At 38.1% G+C, this 16,159-nt stretch overlaps 1 protein-coding gene across 4 annotated transcripts in view; it reads right to left on the reverse strand.

Annotated features, from left to right (window-relative positions):
- The window catches only part of TBL1X (transducin beta like 1 X-linked), a 199,612-nt gene that overhangs the window by 83,092 nt on the left and 100,361 nt on the right, over positions 1–16,159 (reverse strand). For all 4 annotated transcript variants that reach the window (XM_069875262.1, XM_069875270.1, XM_069875278.1 and 1 more), the window contains one exon: positions 6,573–6,680. The gene's annotated coding sequence lies outside the window, so the exon portion shown is untranslated. The remainder of the gene's footprint in view (positions 1–6,572; positions 6,681–16,159) is intronic.

Below are 16,159 nucleotides of genomic sequence, written 5' to 3' on the forward strand. Positions count from 1 at the left end.
TTAACAGACTTTGGCAAGAGCTGGCTAGAAATGGACTTTGAGGTGAAGCGGTCAGGGACACTCGAATGCGCTGCTCTTTCAGTGCAGGTGCAGGTTCTGTAATAGCTTAAATCACCACAGTTTGTTCTGTGGTGATCATTCACTCTCCAGCTATACCATTAAAACAACTGTACTAAGTCAGTATAATCACATTCATAAAGAAAAGCTTGGGCTTAGGCACTCCACTACAAGGCCAAGTGTGAACCTGTGACCTCAGCGTATAAGTAAAAATCTACCATCAGTGATGGTAGTGATGATGTGACATGCTTGTCATTCCATTTTGACTAATTACACCTGAAACCTCACCAGTTCCCAAAGAAGAAATAAGTCTTAACTCCCACTACTATAGATAAGTAAATTTTTGAGAAAAAATAATAATTTTCTTTCTTTTCATTTACAGCATTGAGAGTAGATGTTTAGAAGTAAAATATCCTGTGAAAGTGCTTGCAGGATGCCTGAAGATAGAAATTCTTCTGAAATTAACTGATGCTAATCTGTATATTGAGCACAAAATTTTAGCATGAATGTCTATATAATAGTATGATTATCCATAAATTATATTCATGCTCTATTAAATCAAAGCAGTTCCGGTAGGAACAGCTCATGCAAATAGCAACAGGGATCCTACACATCTCCAAGGCTTAATTTATAAACAACTGACTGAAAGAACAATTATATTATATGTTCTGTTTCATTGTGTGTGATGACAGCATGACACGTTCAGATACTTCAGAGTATGTTTAACTAGGTTGCCCGTGGTAATTCCATTTCTAGAGCCTAATGTGATAAAACAACTCAGTTTAGGACAAAAGCTTCAAGTGAACCAACCTTTAAAAAGCAGAAAATTCTTCTGCAGAGGAAAACTGTCCTAATTCTGTTTGAGAAGCACATTCATAATCCCTCAGAACAGGTTGTCTGCAGAAGATGCAATGTCCCTGGAATATGCTACACACGCAGTGTTTGCACGATACTTGTACAAAGACATACCTGACTTATCCAAGACTGTTGCAGCCTAAGCTGAATTCATTGACCTGAACAAATTTCTGCAGTTCTGCCCAGGCAGGTTAAGCAAACTCCAGGTGGATGAAGAACTGCATGCCTGCATGATGTCTCTGCTGAGCAAACTCAGAGGAGCAGTTTCGGACAACGCAGAGCTATCCTGTCACCCATCCCGTGGCAGCTCCTACACTTCTGAGCAGCAGCAGATTTCTAAAACAGATTTAATTCTCACTTCATGGAGGTATGTGCCTTTCCCTTAATCCAGCACTACCAATAAGCCAAATATATACTTATTAACGATTACAACAGAAATTGTCTTTCTCTGCTCTGCAAGTGACTGTCATGGTGAATGTGGTATCCTAATGTACTCCACAAATCAAAGGACAGAGTATACAGGGTTGTTACAGCCCAGTCCTAAAAGGTCTGAGTTATGCCTTAAATAATCACCAGATTAGTTTCAAAATCAAAGGATTTTACCATCTTATTGTGGAATGCTAGCATCCTCAAGCCTCTCTTCACAACCATTGAAAACTTCCCCTGGGACCTTAGCTGTGCTAAAGGAAAAAAGACCTTAAGAAAAAAAAGAAAAAAAATGCAATAGTCTTATTCCACTAGCAGTAGTTTATACATCACCATATAAAAGCAAGGCTCAAAACCTTGCTCAGAAGTCATGCTCAACCTCGGAAGCTGGCCGTGACTGAAATAGTAGTTTCCTCATCTCTCCAGCACAATGTAAAGGCATAGAAATTGTTACCTAATAGAAAAGTTCATGTTCTAGCTACATACTATGATTCACCAAGTAGCAAGAGAAATATCAGGGAATAAATAAATAAATAAATCTGTACTTTAGCCTTGAAACAGTTGCAAATTTAAAGAATGTTTCTTTTTATGTTATTTTAAAATATGCCTATTTTAAGAAGTATTATAACAATACTTCACTATTTTTCAGTGAAGAAATACAATGCCATGTGACTTTTAAGAATAACCACAAGCTATGAAAAAAGAATGCTGAGAAGTCAAAGGGAATAGTCCTTCTATAGGGCCATAGGTGCCATGTTATTTGCTGACAATACTTGAAAAATGATTTTAGAAATAAAAATCAATACATGGTTTATTCACTAAAACCAATAATTATATTATAAAGGATATTGTTTAAAAGTAGTTTGATTTTTCTAGTTCATAGATCTAACAGACCAATGAAATAATTTGGTGGAATCTAGTGCCAATGACATCTGCTGTTATCATACAGAAAGCATCTCTCTCTGCCTGTACAATACCATTAATAAAGTTCTAAATAAATTAAACCAAACCATTAAAAATCACTAACTGTAAAAAAAATATAGAAGTTGTTAAGAAATGAGTATGCATGGGTATACTATAATACTTTTCAAACTCATACAAATGCAAGCTAACACTTTGCTTAAAATTTCTTTTACTTTTGTTGTATAAAATGCAATGTTCTTATCTAAAAAGAAGATACACATTTCATCAAAATGAACACTGACCTATATTTAATGAAACATTTTTCTCAATCACATCAAGTGAATGCTTCTGAAATGTTTCTGAAAACACACTGTTCTGGATATATTTTTCAAAGAGAATACTGAACATTTTCTGATGTTAATCTGTGCATTTCTACCAAAAATAGTCACAACTCGCACCATCACATCTCATTGTGTCATTCTCAAACTGCACCCATTCTGAATTCCTTGAACAACACAAATCTGTTCAGCATACCAGCTGATATGCATGAAACACCTTCGATTTACATCCCATCCATCTCATTCTTCAATTCAAAGTAACTAATTCATACAATAAACATCAATGTAGTAAAAGGTGATCTTCCTAGATATCATGCATATAACTTCTACAGTTTCTAATTGGCTCCTCTGGTTCTTCGTGTCCTCACATCTTATTTTGCCTCATCGCTCCATTTCATCTTGCTTTTTACACTCTAAGATTTTTTTAGTAAAGATACTGCAATTCCCTGTGCATTCATATAATATATCATATGTGGTCTTGATACATAAGCTTTTTGTCATTGTCACTCCCATCATATCAATAATAAACAATGATGACAGTAAGAATGCATGGCACAAAATTAACATGCTGTATTTTCTTAAAACATATTTTTATTACACTTTATAGTGATTTTGACCATGGTTTTCAAAAGCCACTGCTAACTTGGGGAGTTATTTTGGTGCCTACCTAGTAGAAAGCATTAAAGGGGTCTGATACTCGTGCAAAAATAGCTGCCCTAGCTTGGGCAACTGAAGGTGTAAAACACAAGAGTGAAGAAACTACTGTGGTCTGTTCCCAAGCACAAGGGAAGATCCACTAAAAATGATTACTGACTTCATAAAATCCCAATGGTTTTCTCTGCTTTTAGGTTTCTTCATACTGGTTCAGATAAGCAATCGTTACAGAACTGTCCAAGCAGATTGGCACTGTTTCTCCTATTAAATATCCAAAATCTAACAATAAGTTTCTACATCATCGATGCCAGAAGTTATATGAAATTTTCCTGGAGCTTCTTTCTTTGAAACATGACATTTTCTACCTGTATTGGATCTGTCCTCACTATTGACTGGTGAGAGACATTCTGCTGCAGAGTGGAACGTGACAGTGTTACTATGAGACTGAAAAGTGCTAAAGTATGTACTGTCACTCCTCATTACAAAACCTCTGGCTAGCCTAAGACCAGCTGCACCTTCCAGAAGGAAGAATGTGAAAGAGATTCTGGAGATCTGCCTAATCTTCAGAGCTACAGAAAGTAAAAAGACTGATTATCGATTACTGGCTAAGTATCTGGTGAAAAGTTGAGAGATTGTAGCCTTTGGAACACTAACTCATATGCATGGCAAGAATACACTTTATCTCAGTCACACGCAGTCAGTCTCTTTGGATAAGGATGACCTGGGGCTGGCAAAAAGCTTCTCAGGTAAACTGGGAGGTGTTAAAGAAACAGATGCAGCAGAAACTCGATCTTACATATGGACACCTTAGTAGAGGGAAGAAACAAGACACCAAGGGAGCAGGCAAGAGTGAACGTAAACTCTTGTTAAGGAGGTAATATATGTATTCACTATTGCTATAAAATGAGAGATCTCCACAATGAAAACATTAAAATCTTAATTTTTTTACTTTTAAGGGAAACTTGTTATTAAACATAGTAAGGGGGAAAAAATAGAAAATAATAGTCAAATTATTGGCATTGTTATCTCTCAGAATTATTGATGAGCCAGGATCACAAGATCTTGAATGCATATAGAAAATATGCCAGCATATCCCAGGAGGATATACTGTCAGTAATATGGGATAAAGCAAACCATCAAACCATATCAGACAACACGATGATCTACTCCTTATATATGTATTTGTAAAACACAAAAAGTACTACAAAGGACATCCATCTGAGAGATGTAGGATAGAAATACCACACAGTCAGTAGTAACACCAGGAAATCCTACATTTTTCTTTTTTCTAATACCAACAGGATATTTATACTCTTCAACATGCAAAGTTTAGTTAACCACGTGTATGTGAGTTCATTGACCCAGTAAACTAGAGAAAAATTCTGCATTTGGGAGAATGTACAGAGATGAATATATGGAAGGACGCTCCCTGCTCCACTGCCACCAGGGACCAAATGCTCTCATTCTGGGTTAAGGGTGTAATTAGATTGAAATATACATTACACATTAAAAAAAGACCAACAAACACAGCTAGAAATTAATTAAAATGGGAACTTTGGGTCTAAAGAAAACAGACAAGAAAGCAGAGTGCCTCCAACTTCTGATTCATGCTTTAAAAGAATACAAACATGCCATGCAAATAAATCCCCAAACCCAACATATATTTTCTTCTCTGCAAGTAGAAAAAAAGCATTTTTATAGATAAGGAGGCCATTAGTAACCAAAATGAATGTTAAAAGACAGCTTTAAAATAGCACACCCAGATAATTTGTGCCTTAGAGCCCTAAGAGTGTTTGTGAGAGTATAATTTCAATGATGCTAATTTTCAATACACTTTGCAACACCAGAGAAATTCAGTAAGACTGCTAGAATTTTCTGCTAATATGTGAAGATGGTAAGTGGTGTGATCTCAGTAATTATACAGCTCTCAGCTATTATTAATCTCTGGCAAAATAACCAGCAAACTGATAAAGGATAAATACACTGGAAAATGACACAAATAAAACCAATGCCAGTCAACACCATTTTATAGAAACTCAGTCAATAAAGCAGAAAGTTTGATTTAATCAGCTGATAAAGTTATTAACTACAGTCTACAGAAGTTACTCCACAGAGGAAACACACAGACTGTTGAACAGCATTCAGCTTACAGCCACACAAGATTCAGCGTAAGAAATTATTCTCAGTGTCATCAAATGTGATTAAGATACAGAGAGAAAATAGTAGCTGATAACAGGAAATAATAATTGAAGAAGAATACTCTACACTAACCCAATAAAATAATCCAGTACTAGCTCAACATTATCTAGAAGTATCATCAATGATGCAAAAGTAAACATTGTTGACAGCAGTTATGAAACACAAAATGTCAGATTTGTTAATAAAGATAGCAGAGTGGTTATTCAGAGTAATATGGATTGCTTTGTGAGATGGGGACAGTGTCTTACAGCCAAGTAGATCTGGGTAGCAAGCAAGCAAGAATGCAGGTAATAGCCAGACAACTGTGCACAGAAACAAAAGACTTGAAAAATAAATATAACCTTCATGGCACAGAAACAATTCAATACAAATGCCAGTAAAACCTTATGACAAAAAGGAGTAATAAAATCCCCACACATCTAAGTATGCAAGACCAGAGATACAATGCTATTGTTTACATCATTACTGATACTGGAATAGTGAATACAGCTGTATAGCCCACACATTGTTTTCCCAAGATAGCAAAGATCTTGTTTTCCTTGATGTTTTCTCCACAATTCATAAAAAAAGGGGAAGAATTCTGTACCTCCTTAAGATGTTAACCAGAATGACCCATATGCTGTTAGTAGCACAGCACAGAAGGTCGTTGCGTGAAAAGAGCACAGCAGCAATTTCAAAAAGGCTGCAGAGTACCAACGAATGTTACATGAAAACAAAAACAGTCTCTGGTCCCCTTCAGGAGGATAAGAGAGCTCAGGCCTAATATTAGTGACTGGGCAGTACTAACAGTGGTGTAGGTACAGTGGTAAAACAGACCTTAACCACTGATGTGTTTTGGGATTATTTCCTACAATAGCAATTACTTAACATTGAAGCCACTTAAAGGACCTTACAGTACTTCTTCGCTTTGCTACACTGTAGCTTAAAAAAACAATCCTGAAAAAAATGTAGAATTTCTGTCAAACATCTCTACTTGGAGAGTGCTGGACTCCTGTTGCCTTTAATGACAGCACTGGTAGAAGCACATCATCACGTAGATGCAAAGGAACCAAATGCATGCAGGAAAAAACATGAGAAGCAGTTGGATAGGAAACCGTGTACCCAAGGTAAGCTCTTGTGTGATGATTACTTTTGGTTTACCTGGTCGTGAGACCCTTGAGCTGCTGAATGCTGCTCCTCGCAGGCTGCTGTCAAGAGTCTGGGGGTTTGAGTTACCATGGAGATCACCGCATCTGACAGCTGAGAGGGCTGTAACGAGAGATAGAGGTACCCATCAAGCCAGTGTCCACCATCTCATCAAAACACAAGCATTTGACTATTGCTTTTGGTGTTCACCAAGGTACCAGCTACCAAGTCAGGAGCTCTGGCAGAACCATAAGAGGAAAAGAATTCAACACCCATCACAGAAAGAATAAGAAGCAATAAGAAGTCCCAGGGACTTGCAGCACTGGAGTGCTATGCAAAGCTGTGCTCTTTTTCAGGAATCTGGAGAAATCCTAATGCCCTGAACTTGGCCCAACAATTTTCAGCCTCTTTGGTCAGGTATAACATCAGCAAGCAATTAATGCAGAACTGCCGCTGAGCACAGGACTGAAACGCCAGCGTGCTGCCTCAGAATGGCAGGGGACACATAAAAGTGCTCCCTGAGAAAGCTTCCAGTGAGAACTGACTGAGCGTCACTGCTGTGCAAAAAGAAGTGAGCAGGCCAAAGAAATTACCTTCCTGCGTGTTTCTAGTGGAGAGTCTAAAGGAAAGCATTTAGGAAAATCAAATGTGAAAGACAGCCTGGCATTTTTCTGCAAAAATAAATCTGCTTGCAGACTTTCCCATGCCTGCCATTGAGCATGACAAGTAAAGCCTTATTTCATATTTCCTTTGCCATTTGACCACCATGTATATTGACTAGTTTCCCACTCCTGCATTTCAAGACTTAAGTCTTAGGCTCAGTTTTTGTCTACTTAATCTAGTAATTAAATGCTGCAAAGTGAAAAGAGATATTCATTGGAGACTTCTAAAATTCATTATACAGTTCCACACAAACATCTAACAGCTGTTAAAGCTATACATTAAGGATCGTTTTATGATATAAACAATTTAATAAATAACATATTTAAACACATAATCAGGAGAAGCTTTCAGAAATCCAGTTGTTTCTCAGTCTGTAGTACTGTACATTACTGTGAGGCAAGGACATTATCTAACAAAATCAGAACTACTCACCTGATAAAGTATTATACCTACTCTAACCAGAAGCGAATGACTATAGAAGGGACAAGAAATCATAGAATAACCAGGCTGGAAGAGACCCACTGGATCATCGAGTCCAACCATTCCTATCAAACACTAAACCATGCCCCTTAGCACCTCATCCACCCCTCCCTTAAACACCTCCAGGGAAGGTGACTCAACCACCTCCCTGGGTAGCCTGTTCCAGTGCCCAATGACCCTTTCTGTGAAAAGTTTTTTCCTAATGTCCAGCCTAAATCTCCCCTGGTGGAGCTTGAGGCCATTCCCTCTTGTCCTGTCCCCTGTCACTTGGGAGAAGAGGCCAGCACCCTCCTCTCCACAACCTCCTTTCAGGTAGTTATAGAGAGCAATGAGGTCTCCCCTCAGCCTCCTCTTCTCCAGGCTAAACAACCCCAGCTCTCTCAGCCGTTCCTCATAAGGCCTGTTCTGCAGCCCCTTCACCAGCTTCGTTGTTCTTCTCTGGACTTTTCTGACTCTGTCTACTGAATGCATATGAACCTCCATCTACCTATATAATTATGTATCTTATTCTCAGATGGCATTCTGAGATGACTGTTGTCATCTCTCCATCTTATTTTCGAATTGTCTCCCATTTCATTTTTCTGTGAAGCACATTATGTCTATGTAAACTACAATATACTCAAGAAGCATAACTTGGTATAAATATAAAATCTGACAATCTAAACAATTAGAGAATTTTTCTGTTATAACTTCCCTGTGTCTTATGGGAAAACTGTTAAGAGTATTATTATATTAAAATTATCTCTATTCAATACTCAGACATTATGCTATGCAACAGTAAGTAACACATACTGAGGCTGCTCTGATGCCAAATGTCAGGAAAATAACTGGCTTATCTGTGCTGAAGACTTATACAAGATTCAGAGTTTAAAGGACACTGTAGAATACCAGACACTCATATTGTAGCACTGTAGATGGAAGTACTGTTACTGATAAATTGTATTAATTCTTTCTGTCATAATCATACTCATAAATTGGTTGGGTCACTGGTAGCTTTTCTAAGTGATCACTTACAGTCCATTCACCTTCCCACATTACTACAGAGCAGGCAGAAGGTATCAGTATGGGCAGCACTACTAACACAGGCTGGAAAGGCTAATTGAAACCTATGATAAGACTGGCTTTGGCTAACTTGCCAGACAACTTTTTGACAAATAAAACACATGCTTTTCATCACCTGTGGCTAACCATTAGGGCAGCTATCAAAGGGAGAACACAGAGATTCTCCATTTGCTGATATCAATGTCCAGTGCGGCTTCCCTAGAAGATTAATTTTTGTGAAAATGCAAGTTATCCTGTAGTCATATACAAGTTTCTCGGTTTCATACAGATAAGCAAAGTTTGCAAGACAGAGGAAGGTAGATCAGGTGATGTAGTCAGCCTCTCCTGATCTAAATTAAGCCTTTTATGATCTGAAACGATTGTCTAGCTCTGTAACTAAAACACCGGATGGTGATGAGCACCGTGGATGCTAACCAACCAGTGCTAGCACATACTTGGAACACATATGCGCATATACACACACATACAGTGAGAGACTGGGGGGTGTTCAGGTCATACGTGGAGTCAGGAAATTACAACCATCTTTCCAGAGACAGGTGGATTAAATTCTGCTGTGAAGAATATTCTAGTTTCTAATTTAGGAAACCTATTTTTTCCTCCATGAGCTGAAAGGACTTGTCACAGGAGAGCAGTGGCGGGAGCTCCCTTCACTGGGGTCATTCGGGGCATCAGTGAGATAACCTAAGGCAGGCAGTAACACATTTGCTGCTCTCTGAATCTATGCCTCCACTCCACAGGTGTACAGCAATGAATGACAGTGCTTCATGTTATAAACTACTTGCCAGTCTCATCCTTGGATGGCAGTAAGCCTTCTGGGCAGAAAAAGTGTCCTCCTGGGACAGTAGGGGGTCAGAGAAGCAGTTCCCCACCTCAGCCAAAATCCAGGTGCTGCCATGGCCCCACACTTCCAGCTCTCTCCCTGCAGCAGCAGCCTTACTCCAGGTACACAAGTACATGGGCTTCTCACAGAAGGGGGAAAAGAAGAAAAGGAAATAAGAACAAGAAATGGCCTAAACACTATACTAAATTGCTTTCATAGCTAGCAACCTAAAAATTTTGTCCTTTAAACAAAGATAAAGATATTGTAAGTGTCAATTTAGCTAGAGCTAAATTGTTGTTGCTAAGCCTTGGGCTGCTAAGCTGCCAGGAAATTTAACCATGTTTAAATATCAAACAAAAATAATAGTTAAAAAAACTCATTGATTTTCACTAATTGTAAATCTGGTGCACACGGCTTGACTTTAGATATTGCACTACTTTTGGGAACACAAACGTCAGCCAAACAATGCAAATGTGTCCATCGATCTCCTTATCTCTCAGCTACTCCATTCGACATAACCTCCATGAAGCAAAACCAAGGAACACCCTGACACCAACTCACATGCAGGCAGTCAATACAAACCCCCTCTACTTTTATCAGAAGCACAAATTTAATGGAGGAATACTAATGTTGCCTTTCACGGTTGTCCCTGCAGTGCCAGTCAGAGAGCAGCTGCCTGCCAGGACGTAGAAGAGTACAAGCTCGGTTTTGGTGCCAAGCCGCACAGCAACATTTACATTGAGAAGTCAATGAGGTGACATTTGCTTAAAGGAGGCCTGAATTTGGTGCTGCCTTTAGTAGGCCATTGATTAAATACTGCATTTATCTACTGCTTCATATGTAGATTTCCTTTTGCAGGCACCTGCACAACTTTAGGAAACTGAAATGGGGGGCCAGATTTCTAGAAGGCACTGAAATTATCAGCTGTGCAGATGGCTAGGAGTAAAAGCACCTAAATAGTACAGTATATTTACTCTTGATTTAAACCCAGAGTAATTAGTCACATCATTTAGGAAGACTTTTCTGTAAATCCTACTAAATTCCTCTGAATGGATTTAGAAACTTTGTTGTTTTCCAATCTGATTTATGTTTAAATACTATTTCTGCACAGTTCCAACTACACTGTTCTTATTTCTTTTTATTAAACAACATAGGTGAGGAGAAACAAAAGCAGTGACATTACTATCCTGTCTCAGCACATTTCTCTTAATACCATTCCATAATAAAAAAACATTAACTGTGTGACTGATTTATTATCTACCTCCTTTCCAGTTTTCAAAGGTGCAACATACAAGCCATCTTCAATTGACACGTAAGTACAAAAGCATTTTTGAGAGATATCACTATATCTCTGGGAAAGAAATACAGGATACATAGTGCACAATATGAATCTTTTGCCTTCTTTCAAATTGATAAACAGCTTTAATAGTTTCAAACAACCCCTGAATATTACAGTAAAACAGGACTATATGGAAGATTCCAATAGGACATCAATAATTATGCCACCCTTCTGCAAAAAAAACCCCTAAAATGTATTTTCCAAAGCAATTCCTAAGAAGTGTATGAGTCAGTGAAGAGAACACTTCAACACCTGCAAAACCTATGCTGATGTGCCCGGGTTTTAGTTTCTTTATGGAGTAACATTATATATAATCGTAATCGCAGTGGTATAACCACAGTTGTGGCTCTCCTGGGGCATGATTGACAAGTAGCCTGTGCAAGGATCATGGATAACACTGCAGTTATGTGGAAGCACAGCCAGGACCAGCATTTTCAACACATTTTCTGGGTTTCCACAGAACACCTATGCATTGGACCTTTAACCTCTACTGAGAAAAACCCACACAATGCCTGCATATTAATGTATTTACCGCAAGGGCTTACAGAGTAAACAAATACTATTTAATGGCTTGCGATGAGAAAAAAAAGTCCTCTCTAGACACTTATGGACCTACCATTTTCCTACACCTGCCTCCTCTAAAGGGAGTTAGGAGATATTTTTTTTTTTTATTTTATTCTAAATCTACCATAGATGAACGCTCAGATTTGACAAAGGAAACAAAGACATGAGTCAGTCAGAAATCAGAGTCAACTTTGAAATAAGCGTTCATTATAGTACAAGAGCAAAAAAGTTTCCCATAGTAAAATTTGAGCCAAAGCAACAAAAAAACCCCTTCAGAAATAACCCCTATCTTCCTAGAAAAACTTAAAATACTTAAACTTGAGAGCCTCTCCCCAGAATACAGCAGTCTTTCAGGTGAAGCTCACAGAACCTGAGCTGCCACTCTGAAGCAAGTGTCTTGAAGGAAGACAAAATTTAAGTGGAAACACTTTCCATGTTTCATCTTAACTAATTCTCTCAAAGCTGGTAAGACATCATGAAATTAAGAACTTCAGAAACATGTCTTGTTAATTTTGGCCTCCCCTTTTATACAGGCTCCCCCAGAGATAAATCCAACTCTTAGCATCCCAAACAGTAACTCAATACAACAAGTCTTGGAGCCAGGCTGGAAGCTACAGTAAGAGAATCAGCTCTCAAAATCATTGACAATAGTAAATGCTTTGCCTGAACAGATGTTTCAATAGCTTTAGCTTTTTTTTCTGTGTAGTGGATATTCTCTCTGTCACACACAACAGTTTCAGAGATGGGAGATATATAAGCTATCTGCCATTATTTGATTGTTCAGTACTTTCAGCAATAACAATGAACTTATGGAAAGCTTAGCTGTCAGGAATCAAGGCAGGTACCATACTGAAAGTGTTTAGTACTGCTAGAAGATTTTTTACAGAACACAGATTCATGGGTGCTGTGGCCTGCAACACAGCAATTCTGATAATTCTTCTATCAGAAAGATATACAAGTATCAAATAACACAACATTTATTTTACCAATCCTCAGGCAAACCAAATGCTATTTTTCTAATTAACAAGCCCAGATTAAAAAAACCTACACTTCTCTCTTGACAGCAACTCATGAGATTTCTGCCTAAACTTCATAAAACATGAAACAAAAAGCACAGCATGTGTATGACTGTTGTAATAGAAATATAAAGAAAAGTACTTAATTATTAAATCTGTGATACTGCAGGTAGGTGGGAAAGAATTATCCCCTTCAGAAGCATTGAACTGTAATCTTCTTGCTTGTCTATTTAGCTCTACCTCAGGCAAAAGCACAGAAGAAGAAACAGAAAAGAAAAAATGTAGTCTCCCCTGCGTTGCCCTAACAACCGTCATTAACAGATTTAAGAGTAAGTGAGAGCTTAAAAAGAAAACCACACAATTTAGTTTAATTCATGGGATTTTTGCCCTGAGTAGATCTGTCATACAGACCCAATAAATGAACTTACATGTCTTTGACCCCCAGCTGTATAAATACCTCATTGCTTTCAGCATTCACAACTTGGAGCTACCCATCTGCAGAGCAGTATGCAAAAGGATTTGCTGTTCCCCACATCTGGATGATGCAAAGTGTGTACAGTTTTCTCAAGGTGCATCAGTAATGTGAATAGCAGCCCACGGCACAGACAAAGCCAGTACAATTTTCTTAAATAAGGATCAATATGTGTAGCCAGTATCATCAGCTTCATTTCAGATCAGCTATAGTTTCCAAGAAATTTTGAAGGTGGGATACGACAGGCACTGCAATAATATAATCTTGAAGTTGCGGAGGCATAAATAACCGTTGCAAGGTCAGGCTTTAGGAGAATCAACTACAATCAATTTACTAGGAACAGAGAAGGCAGGTACTTTGGACAAGCCACAGGGGATTTGGTTAGCCGCTTGTCCCTAAAGGACCTTTTGTAACTTCATCTTGGGTGAAACTTCAGCTACACATCACTGCAACTAGATGCGTATATATATGGTCATTAATACATTTAAGTCACATTTTCCCCTTACATTACAACAATTGTATGAAACACTCTAGGCTAAAAGCTGCTGAATCAGGAAATGGATCAGAAGCTAACTAAAATGTCTTTCCAGTTATTGATTCCTGCTCTGTTTCATGTCAGGTTCCTAGAATCCATCCAACACAAGCACGAAAGGGTAATGAGTTTCTGAACACACACTCTAATAGTGCACACAGCATCAAAGCTTTCAGTAATTGCCTGGATGCTGCTTCCCAGCAGTACTAAACAACTTAAATATAATTAGCTAGAAGCCCTATGGGCTGCATTTCCCCATTGGAACACCTCTTACACTAATCCATTTATCAGGCTGACAGATGACTGAATCACTGGTACTATGGACATATTCCATGAAAAATATTTCTCAAGACAACATTAGGGTTTGCTCCTTACCTGGTACATTTTTGTAAAGAAAATATCTGCACTACTTTGAGCGGAAGAGAACCAGACACATAACACGTTCAACTCTTCCCAGTACTGAACAATGTTATTTGTTCAGTTATTTGCCCACAAAGTATAATACTAGAGCTATCAGGCAGAAGACAGAAATGAAATGTATGTATTATGGAACCATACAGTGACAAAAATAATAGGAAGACACACAAACATTAAAGAGACTTTTAGAAGTTTTCCAGCCATTCAGAAGTTATATTAAGTTTGGATATGAGGATAGTTTTCAGGTTATCCTTCCTGAAGATGGCCTGACCATAGCACTCAAGTAAAAATTTCTCTATTTTATTTATTTCTTATACATCCTTCTGAATGATAGGTGATAAAAGAAAACCTAAAACTGTTTGAATTATACGTAAACAGACACGACTTGAACATGGTGCTGCCACAGAATCATGCAGTTTGGAAGCTGCTAGAGAATTCTCATAAAATTACAAAAAAAAAAAATTAAATTCTTGGGCACAGTTTTCTAATATTGTAACAAAACTTATTTTGTCATTGTATCCCTGACTTTTATTTCCAGATAGGTTCCAATAAGTAGACTTCTGCAAGGGTTGAAATTTTGGAGACTGAAGTCAAGGTCTTCCCAAATGTGGCACGCTGATGAAAAGAAGCAATTCTAAAAATGTTAAATTCTCATCAAATTCTTTTAAACAATGAAAAAAATTACTCTAGGATGTTATATTCTTATGCTTCCTTTATAAGAAATTGTGGGACAGGAAATAATAAGGGATAAAGCTGGTAATGGCCAGTAGGAGGATACAGAAAAAGAGGTGCTTTAAGTGCTGCTTATCTTCTAGACCCATTGAAGCTGCAGTCAATAATCCATACTCTGTCTTGGTCCCACCGGGACCATGATGGAGTGGTAGCATTGTTTATCTGGCTTTTTCCACTGGATGTTCTCATTGGGCACACGGAAAATCTTGATGTCACAAAACAATAAACCTACTACTTCTACATGAGCCTGACCAATAAGTTGGTTGTAAAACTGATGGACAACAACCAAGGATTTTCTTAAAAACAGTACTGCAAGTTAAACTTAACCTACAGCCTCATCCTTTTACCTGGAAAGATAGCCTTCAGTATGAATTAAATTCAAAAGACTGACTACAGACCCTATACTTAAATATTTAACAATTAAATAAATAAATAAAATAATATAGTTATGCAGGGATCAGAAACAAACTGAATCGAGCAGCAGCAAGATGAGGTACAGCCAGCACTTCCCTGGATCACAAACCAGCTACCCATCTCAGAACAGGGCCAAGGAATGGCAGCTACTCAGATACTACCAAACCTGATTTTTGACAATGCAATCACAGGTGTTTACACCGGCTGGTAAAGTACCTAGCGGGTTATTAAATACTGAGCAGCTGAATATTTCCTCATGTGAAGCCAGGAGCAGAAATCTCAGTTTCACATACACTCTCCACCCACTCCTTCTCTCCAGCCTGAAACTGGAAAACTCATCCCAGGGACATTGACACTCGCCCATCAGCCAGCCAACTTCCTTGTTATTCAAAACCAGCCTCTCACTTCCCAGCTTCACCTCCTCTGTTTTGTATATTTTCTACTTGTACAAAAGAGCAGACAGCATCCTGAGCAAGGGCTGCCCCGAACCATACGAACCTCAACACTTGTCAGTCATACTTCCACATGAAATGCAGCATTTCACACACCTGTTTCCACAGACTCCTTGGAAAGGCAGTGGTATTGAGCAGAATAAACATCAGATCTAATCCACAGAACATTTTTGAAGTAAAAACTGTTGAAAAATTTTCAGCTTTTAGACAGTTTTAATAAAACAGATCATGGTCATGAATTTTCTAAGTAAGAAACTCTCCTGGCCAGGCACGGAATGCAACACTACCTTTATGAAAAAGCTTGCTATACTGCCAGTGAAGGTGAATTTCCTTGGTATTAATTCTCATTTGAGACAATTCATTAATTCTTGAGGTAAATAATATCTCTTATAAAGCACCTCCAAAATTATTACATAAATAGATTCTCTCATTTATTTTAAGCCAGAGGCAAAATATACAGCAGCTTTATAGTTAAATAATTGCACTAAATTCTTGGGTTTTAATAAGAGCACCAAAAAAAGAGGTTGAGGAAAAGAGAGGAATCATTCAAGAATAAGGCTTACAGTTGGAGTCATACTTCACTAGCAACCATACTTTGTATGGCAGGCAGCGTAGACTTGGAAGGACATGGCATTCTAA

Source organism: Phaenicophaeus curvirostris, chromosome 1 (genome assembly GCF_032191515.1).
Source record: "Phaenicophaeus curvirostris isolate KB17595 chromosome 1, BPBGC_Pcur_1.0, whole genome shotgun sequence".
Classification (NCBI taxonomy): Eukaryota; Metazoa; Chordata; class Aves; order Cuculiformes; family Cuculidae; genus Phaenicophaeus; species Phaenicophaeus curvirostris.